Below are 10,073 nucleotides of genomic sequence, written 5' to 3'. Positions count from 1 at the left end.
CATGGCTCAGTGGTTAACAAACCCAATGACTATCCATGAGGATTTGGGTTCAATCCCTGGCCTTGCTCAGTGGGTTAACGATCCAGCATTGCCTTGAGCTGTGGTGTAGGTCACAGATGAGGCTTGGATCTACTGTTGCTGTGGCTGTGGTGCAGGCCGGCAGACACAGCTCCGATTAGACCCTTAGCCTGGGAACCTCATATGCCACAGGTGCAGCCCTAAAAAGACAAAATATAAAAAAAAAAAAAAAACCTATACAGTGCTGCGTGTCAATTGTATCTCAGTAAAACTAAGAGAAAAAAGAGAAGCAACAGTTGCACTGAATGTTAGAGTGAATGGTAGATCAATAAAATAATTTGCCAAGAGAAAAAATTTTTAAATAAATGAATAAATAAAAATTAATAATTGAGGAGTTCCCTGGTGGCTCATCTGGTTAAGGACTCAGTGTTTTCAGTGTTGTGGTTCTGGTTACTGCTGTGGCACAGGTTCGATCCGTGGCCCTGGGAACTTCTACATGCTATGGGCATGGCCAAAAAAACTAATTTAGAGGTTTTGCCCCAGAGAGTCATCTTGACTTAAGCAGGCCATCCAAGCAATCAACTCCCCATTGGAGACTTTTATATAGATAAAAAGCTAATGGTCCCTGACACCTTTACTTTTCTAAGACAAAATTAATCCACCAAAATGGCATAAATAACAATAAAATTATCTAATAATTTAAAACCTGGGACTGTGTCATTGAGATGAATGGGTTTGGAGTTGGAAAGACTTGGATTTAAATACCAGTGATATCACTTAATAACATATGACATGCAACAAGCTGTTTAATCTCTTAGAGCTTCAGTCTTCTACAAAGTGAGAATAATACCACCTACTTCACAGAGCTATTCTGAGGATTAAGTGAAAATATGTGTAAATCACCTGGCATAGTCCCTGACCCATAAAAGGTATCCAATAAATATCTATTCTTCTTCTAATCCGTAAGAAGAATATTGGATTTGTGGTAGATTTGTATTGTTTCCCAAAATTCCCTTCCCTGCATAATCCTGAGTTGGCTGGGAATTTAAAAGATGCTTGCTGGAGATTTGGAAGACAGGAGAGAAGCAGCATCTATATTACCTGTGCATAATAAATATGTAAATATAAATAAACAGATTGTAGTAAATGAAAGGGAGTGTTTTAATATAAATGGGGAGGGGGGAGTATGGAATAGCCATCTTACATGGGGTGGTCTAAGAAGGCCCTTTTAAGGAAGTAAGATTGTTCCCTTCATCCTGATGCCTTGAAGAGAAGCTGACAGTCAAGCCAAGAGCTAGGAACAGAATAGCCCAGGTAGATAGAACAGCAAATGCAAACGCCACAAGACAAGTCAGAGCTTGGCTGGCTTGAGAAACAGAAAAGGGCTCAGCGCAATCCTGGCATTTGAAGTAAAACAGAGAACGAACAGCATAAGGGGATGGTGGAGATCCCGGCAGAGGCCAGCCTATGCAAGGCTTTACTAAGCCACATCTTTTTCTTAAGGTGTAGATTTTTTTTTTTTTTCGATTTTGTATTGTAGTTGATTTACAATGATCTATAAATTTCTGCTTCTTGAGGTTTAGGTTTTATTCTAAATGTAAGAACCCCAGTGAAGGGCTGGAAGCTTGCATGTTTTTTTAAAGATCCCTTGTTTCATACCTTTTAGATTGCCAAATATTTTTCAAAGTCAGATAGTTTCAATTGCTGGAGAATATAGGGAAACAAGAACGTTCATAGTGCTGGCAGGAATCTACTGCCATTTTGAAGGGCAGTTTTATAGTTTCAGGTAAAACTGAAAATGGATAACCATAGGATCACTCCTGGTCTCTGCCAGAGAAACTCTTGAATATTGCATAAGAAAACGTGTCCAAGGCTACACAGAGCAGTACTCTCGGCAATAATAAAACATTAAAGGCAGTGAAGTATTGATGAATAAATTAAATGAAGTCTGTCCATCTAATGCAATTTTATTCAGTAAGTAAAATAAATAAATTTGACCTATATCAATACATAATTTTAAAATGCAAAATGATACTAGACATAACAACGCTTGACATTAAATACAAACATGGGGAGCATAAAAAAGGGAACAAGAAAGACATATACCATGATCATCATAATGGTTGCATCGAAGAAAGAAAGAATGCATCCTTCATTTGCATCCCCCCTTAACAACAATAGTTTGGAAATCATCTACAGACAAAAGTACCTTTGTGGGAGACCCAAATCAGAGAGGAAGAACAAGATTGTCTCTGTTTGCAAATGACTTGATACTATATATAGAAGACCCTAAGTATTCTACCAAAAAAAATGTTAGAACTAATCAACAAATCAGATAAGTCATAGGATACAAAATTAACATAAGAAATCAGTTGCATATACATGAACAACAAAATATCTGAAAGAGAAATAAAGAAAATAATTCTGTCCCCAATAGCATCAAAAAGATTAAAATACTTAGGGATAAATTAAACCAAAGTAAAACATCTGTACATAGAAAACTATAAGACTTTGATGGGAGTTGCTACTGTGGCTCATCTGGTTACAAACCTGACTAGTGTCCATGAGAATGCAAGTTCAATCCCTGGTCTTGATCAGTGGGTTAAGGATCCAATGTTGCTATGAGCTGTGGTATAGGTGGCAGACATGGCTTAGATCTCACAGATTCATATCCTTGCCTGGGAACTTTCACATGCCACAGATGCAGCCCCCTCCCCCCGCCCAAAAAAAAAAGATTTCAATGAAAGACAGTGAAGGAGACACAAATAAATGGTACATTGGAACATATACTGTTTATGGATTGATAGAACTAATATCGTTAGAATGTCCATACTACCCAAAGCCATCCATAAATCCAGTGTAATCCCTATCAAAATTCCAATGGCACTTTCCACAGAAATAGAAAAAGACATCCTAATATTTGCATGGAACCACAAAAAGACCCCAAATAGTCAAAGAAATCTTGAGAGAGGACAAAGCTGAAGGCATCACGTTACCTGATTTTAAACTATACTACAAAGCTATAGCAATCAAAATAGTATAGTACCAGCATAAAAAAAGACACATGGACCAATGGAACAGAATCAAGATCCTAGGAATAAACCCATGCATATTTGGCCAATAATATTTGAAAAGGGAACCAAGAATATTTAATGAAAAGGAATAATCTCTTCCATAAGTGGAACTGAGAAAACTGGAAACTCACAGGCATAAAAAAGAAACTGGACCCCTGTCTTGTATCCCTCACAAAAATTTACTTGAAATGGATTAAGACTTGAAAGAAGACTTGATTGTAAGACTTGAAATTGTGAAATCTGTAGAAGAAAACATGGGGGGAAGCTCCTTCACATTGGTTTTAGCAATGATTTTTTTTTTGATAGGACACTAAAAAAAGTGCAAGCAACAAAAGTAAAAATAAATAAGTGGGACTATATCAAACTAAAAAGATTCTTCAAAGAATAAGAAACAATCAACAAAATTAAAAGGCAATTTATGGAATGGGAAAAATATTTGCAAACCATGTAACAATAATGGTATAAATATCCAAAATATATAAGGAACTCATACAACTCCACAGAAAAAATGATAATAATATGATTTTTAAAATGGGCAGAGGACCTGAATCAATATTTTTCTAAAGAGGACATGCAAATGGCCAATAGGTACATGAAAAGATGCTTAAAATCACTTATCCCCAGGGAAATGGAAATCAAAATTACTTGAAGTATCACCTCCTTCCTGTTAGAATGACTATTATCAAAAAGACAAGAGATATCAAGTGTTGGCAAGGATGTGAACAAAAGGGAACCCTTGTGCACTGTTAGTGAGAATGGAAATTAGCATAGGAATGATGGAAAACAGCCCAGAAGTTCCTCAAAATATTAGAGATAGAACTAACATTTGATCCAGAAATCCTACTTCTGGGTATAATATATCCAAGGGAAATAAAATAACTATCTCAAAGAGATATCTGCTCTCCCATGTTTATTATATCATTATTTACAATAGCCAAGATAAGAAATAATCTGTGTCCATCAACAGATGAATGGATTAAAAATATATAAATATATGCAATGGGTATTTTTCAGCCATTAAAAAAGAAGAAATATGCCATTCGTGACAACATGGATAGACCTTGAGGGCATTATGCTAAACAAAAATAAATCAGACAGAGAATGATATTTGAACATGAGCTTATAGACCTTCAAGAATGATCCAGTTGTAAAAGAGAGACAAGACGCAGGGAGGAGAAAAAGGGTGACTGCAGGAACAGAGTCTTTAGGAAGGTGCGAGGAAAAGGAAATTGCAGCACACATTGATGGATTCTTCTTCCACTGTAACAAAAATGAGAGAATATCTGGACAGGGGCAGGGAGTCTTAAAGATTTGTTTGCCGAGAAATGAGTATTCTTGAAGGAGGCAACAAGTTCACTAATCAAGAGAGGAGGAAGGAAGATGTTACAGGAGATTTGATAAGAAAAGAAAAGTCACCTTGGAGAGTAAGTGAACCCACTATGAAGGAGATTTGGATCTCAGACAATGCCAAGTGCCTATTTTATTTTATTTTATTACAGCCACACCCACAGCACAGAGAAATTCCTGGATTAGGGGTCAAATCTTAGCAACACCAGATCTAAGCTGCACCTGCAACCTACACCACAGCTTGTGATAACACTGGATCTTTAACCCACTGAATGAGGCCAGGGATTTAACCCACATCCTCATGGACACTATGTCAGGTTCTTAACCCACTGAGCCACCATGGGAACTCCCCAAGAAGCACCTATTTTAAATGTGTGATCACAAATTTAAGTACAACCAGTCATCCTGAGTTTTTGTTTGTTTGTTTCACTTTTTAGGGCTGCACTCTTGGCACACAGAAGGGGTCAAACTGGAGCTAGAGCTGCCAGCCTATGCCATAGCCACAACAATGCCAGATCCGAGCCACATCTGCGACCTACACCACAGCTCACAGCAATGCCAGATCCTTAACCCACTGAGCAAGGCCAGGGGTTGAACCTGCATCCTCATGGATACTAGTCGGATTCATTTCCACTGAGCCACAGTGGGAACTCCCCAGCCTGAGAACTTTTTATGTTTAATGTTTTGCTGCACAGGTGTAAGCAGGTAATTGAGTTTAGTTAGGCTTGGAGTAACCAAATAAGAGAGAAAGCCAAAGGTGTTGAAGATGTTTGCAAGAGAACAGAGAGAAAATAGACTGGGGAGGGTGGGAACACAGCCTCAGGGACCTATGGAACTATAACATAGATTTAATTCATGTCGTTGGAGTCCTAGAAGGAGATAAGAAAGAAGACAAGGTTGATAAAATACTCAAAGAAATTATCACTGGAAACTTCCCAAATTTGACAAAAGACATAAAATTACAGATTTAGGAAGATATCCTAAACAGTATATACCCAAAGAAGATCATGTCAAGTCACATCACAATTAAAATTCTGAAAGCTAAAAATAAAATTAAAATCTCGAAAGCAGCCAGAGAAAAACAACACCTTACCTATAGGGAAAAGTAATTCAAATAATGGCAGATTAATTATCAGAAACCATAGAATCCAGGAAAAGTGACAGTATTTTTCAAGTACTAAAAAAAGAAATGTCAACCTAAAATTCTACACTTGGCAAAGTATCCTTCAGAAATGAAGGGGAAATCAAGGCATTCTCAGATAAAGGAAAACTAAGAATTTATCACCAGCATACTTATCCTTTTTTTTTTTAAGGTAAAGAAAATTATCCAGAGAAAAATAAAATGATAAAAGAAGAAAGTTTGAAACATCAAGAAATAAAAAAGACCAAGATAGGTAAAAGTATGGGTAGTAAAATAGATTTCTTATCCTCTGAAGTTTTCTAAATTATGATTAACGGTTGAAGCAAATTTTGCAGAATCATGTGGTTCTAAATGGATGTAGAGGAAATACATAAGACAATGTGTTATAAATAGGAGATAGTAAAGGGACAAAAGAGAAGTAAGACTTCTATATTCCACTCAAACTGGTAAAAATATCAACACCAATAGACTGTGATAAGTTATGTATATAAAATGTCGTATCTAGAGCAAACACTAAAAGAAAACTACACAAAAAGGTACTCTCAAATGCACTATACATGAATCAAAATGGAATTTTAAAAAATGTTCAAGCAAGCCACAGGCAAAATAAAACAGCGAGAAAAGAAAACCAAAAAATAAAATGGCAGATGTAAGCATTAACAAATCAATAATTACATTGTGTAGATTATTTAAATAGACAAATTAAAAGACCAAAATTGACCAGATGGATTTAAAAATCTGACCCAACTATATGCTATCTATAAGAAACACACTTCAAATGTAATAATAAAGTCATATTTAAAGTAAAATAATAGAAACCTATATATCATGCAAACAGTGATCAAGGAAAGCAGAAACAGACTTCAGAGAAAAGAAAATTACAAGAAATGGGGAAAAATATTATATAATGATAAAAAGTTCAGTCTACCAGGAAGATGTAACAACCCTAAATGTGTAGGTACCAAAAAACAGAGCTGAATAATAATGGAGCAAAACTGAAAGGAGAAATAGACAAATTCGCAAATGTGGTTGGAGACCTCAACACCCCTGTCTCAACAATTTATAGGACAACTAGACAGAAAATAAGCTATACAAAGAATTCAATAACACATTCTATCAAGAGAATCGTATCACTATTTATAGAACACGCCACCAAATAAAAACAGAATACACATGTTTTTCAAGTGCTCACAGAACATATACTAAGATAGACTATGTCTTGGGCCATAACATAAACCTCAGCAAACTTGAAAGAATTGATATCTATAGAGTGTGTTCTACAACCACAATGCAATCAAACTAAAGTTCAATAACAGAAAGATAATGGGAAAATCTTCAAACACTTGGAAACTAAACATTATACTTCCAAATAATCCATGGGTCAAATTAGAAGTCTCAAAAGAAATCAAAGTATAAACTGAATTGCATAGAAATGAGAGCACAACCTATCAAAATATGTGGGACAGAGCTAAGCAGTGCTTTTAGGAAATTTTATAGCACTAAATGCATACATTGGGAAAGAAAAAAATCTAAAATCAATAATCTAAGCTCTCAACTCAAGAACCAAAAAAATAAAGAAAAGAAACACAAAGGAAGCTGAAGGGAAAACTTAATAAAGAGCAGAAAACAATTACATTGAAAACAGAAGAACAGTAGAGAAAAGTCAATGAAAACAATAGCTGTTTTTGAAAATATCCATAAAACTAACAGACCTCTAGCAAGACTGAGAAGGAAAAAAAGAGAATATACAAGTTACAAATATCAGGAGTTAAATATGGAATATCCTAAAAATACTTAGATATCAAAAGAAAAATAAAGGAATATGATAAACAACTCTTGAACTTGTAGATACATACATATGACAATAGATAAAATGACCCTCTTTCTCAAGAAACATAAACTACCACAACTCACTCAATACAATACAAGTAATTTGGATAGACTTATAGCTATTAAGAAATTTGAATTTTAAGACTACCTGGAGGTCTCTCTTACCTCCAGACCCAGATAGTTTCACTGGAGCACTTTACCAAATGTTTAAGGAAGAATTAACACCAATTGTATACAATCTCTTCTAGAAACTAGAAGAGGAAGCAACAGATTCCAATTCACTTTATGAAGCTAGTTTTCCCCTGATGCTAAATCCAGACAAAAACAGTATAAAAAAAAGAAAATTACCAACTTATATCCCTCCTGAGTATGTAAAACTCCTTTTCATAATACTAGCAAATAGAATAGAATTCAGCAGTATATGAAACAGAATTATACAGCATGAAAAAAAATGGGATTTTTTTTTTCTAGTGATAGAAGTCTGGTCCAATATTCAAAAATTAATCAATGTAATCCACCACATTAACAGGTTAAAGAAAAAAAATCATATTATGAATCAATGCAGAAAAAGCATTTTGCAAAATCCGTACTCATGATTTTTTTTAACTCTCAGAGAAATAGGAATAGAGGAAAGCTTCCTCCACTTGATAAATATTATATATCAAAAAACCTACAGTTAATATCATCACACTGAATGGTGAGAAAATGAATGTTTTCCCTCTAAAATCAATAACAAGGCAAGGATGTTCATTCACTCTCATCACTCTTACCCAGCATAATACTGTACATTCTATCCAGTGCAATAAGGCAAGAAAAAGCATTCACATCAGAAAAGAAAAAAACAAAGCTGAATCTATTTGCAGATGACATGATTATCTACACAGAAAATCACAAGATTCCCCCCCAAAAAAAAACAAAACAAACAACGACAATAAAAAAACTCCAAGAACAAATAAGTAAATTCAACAAGGTCACAGGATAAAAGATAAACATAAAACTTCGTATTGTGTTTCTATATACTAGCAATGAACACATGGACATTGAATTTAAAAACACAATACCATTCACAATCTCTCAAAAAATGAAAAATATAGGTATAAATCTAATAAAATACATATCAGAGTATTTTTACTGAAAAATATATAATGAAAGAAATCAAAGATCTAAATAAATGGGAAAACCATACCATATTCATGGACTGGAAAATTCAGCATGGTTAAGATGTCATGGTAAAGATTGCCAGTCTCCCCAAAATGATAACATTGTTTACCAAAATTCCTACCAAAATCCCAGCAAGAATTTTTGCAGCTATAGACAAGAGTATTCTAAAACGTGGGAGTTGCCATCGTGGAAACAAATGCGACTAGGAACCATGAGGTTGCCGGTTCAATCCCTGGCCTCACTCAGTGGGTTAAGGATCAGGTGTTGCCTTGAGCTGTGGTGTAGGTTGCAGATGAGGCTTCCATCCTGTGCTACTGTGGCTGTGGTGTAGGCTGGCAGGTGCAGATCTGATATGACCCCTAGCCTAGGAACCTCCATATGCTGCTGGTGCGGCCCTAAAAAAAAGCAAAGAAAAAAAAAAAAAAAAGATAATCTAAAACTTACATAGAAAGACAAAGGAACTAAAACAATTACAGTTATTTTGAAAAAAAGAAGAAATTGGGAAGAATCAGTCTATCCAATTTCAAGACGTTATAGAGCTACAACAATCAAAACTGTGTGCTTTTACACAGAGAGATAATAAGTGGCATTGTCCTAGAGAGGGTGGCCCAAAGAAGAAAGATCATACTTATGATAGTCTACTTGACTTAAGCCAAAAATTTCATATGCTTTCAATGCAGAATCCCTGGAAATGTTTCAACAGTGTGATGTACATTGGGAGAGTCTATACAGCATGATACACCTGAATAAAAATCAAAACATCAAGTCTCTCATTTATCTTTGAAACTCAAAGACAACTATTTAGATTTTTCATTTTAATCTTATGAAGACTGTTCACTCAGTTTGCTTTAGGAAAAAAATCGAAAGCATGAAATTCCACAGAAAGCGAAAAGCGAGTTTTGCAAATACCCGATAGATGTGTGTGCTGATAGAGAAGACAAATACAAATGTGAGTTATGAGGAATTAGAAATTTTGATTAGACTTAGTGGATACTACACTTGATCTTAGCCAAAAGGCCAAGAAGCGATGATTAGACTTAGTGGATATAAATAAAATTTTTACCTCTAATAAAATGATAAGACACATGTTATGGGAGAAAGTGAGAAGAAATTACACTAGTTATATTTTATAGGGGTTTTTCCCTGGCAATACTGACAAAGATTTGCAGCTGAAGAAAATGCAAAGGCACATTCATGTTACATCACTGCAAGTCTGAATGTGAAAAAACTAATAGAATATTCTTCTAAAAATAGCCATCGTCTTTGTAAAAACAAGTAGGGTGTGAAAAGAGCTGGTGACAGACAGCTCTGGCCTCTCCATTCCAGTGTTATACAAAGACCATAGGCATGGGGGAGGCCAAGAAATGGGTCACCTGTATTTGCAGATTGCTGAGGCCATGCTAAACCAGGCAGGCAGGCAGTAACACCTGGCCCCTCTTTTTTTTTTTTTTTTTTTTCTTTTCTTTTCTTTTTTAGCTGCTCCTTGGCATATGGAGTTCCTG

At 35.3% G+C, this 10,073-nt stretch overlaps 1 pseudogene; it reads right to left on the bottom strand.

Moving 5' to 3' along the window:
• Positions 1-9,520: 9,520 nt before the first annotated feature.
• LOC146397470 (U2 spliceosomal RNA) lies at positions 9,521-9,600 on the bottom strand (annotated as a pseudogene).
• Between the last annotated feature and the right edge of the window lie 473 nt (positions 9,601-10,073).

The sequence above is a fragment of the Sus scrofa genome, chromosome 13 (assembly GCF_054392235.1).
Source record: "Sus scrofa isolate SSC_HxYL_T2T_F1_AM1 chromosome 13, Sscrofa_HxYL_maternal_Yorkshire_Landrace_v2.0, whole genome shotgun sequence".
NCBI classification, from domain to species: domain Eukaryota; kingdom Metazoa; phylum Chordata; class Mammalia; order Artiodactyla; family Suidae; genus Sus; species Sus scrofa.
The sequence above is the reverse complement of the archived record's forward strand: the minus strand, read 5'-3'. Positions and strand labels throughout refer to the sequence as shown.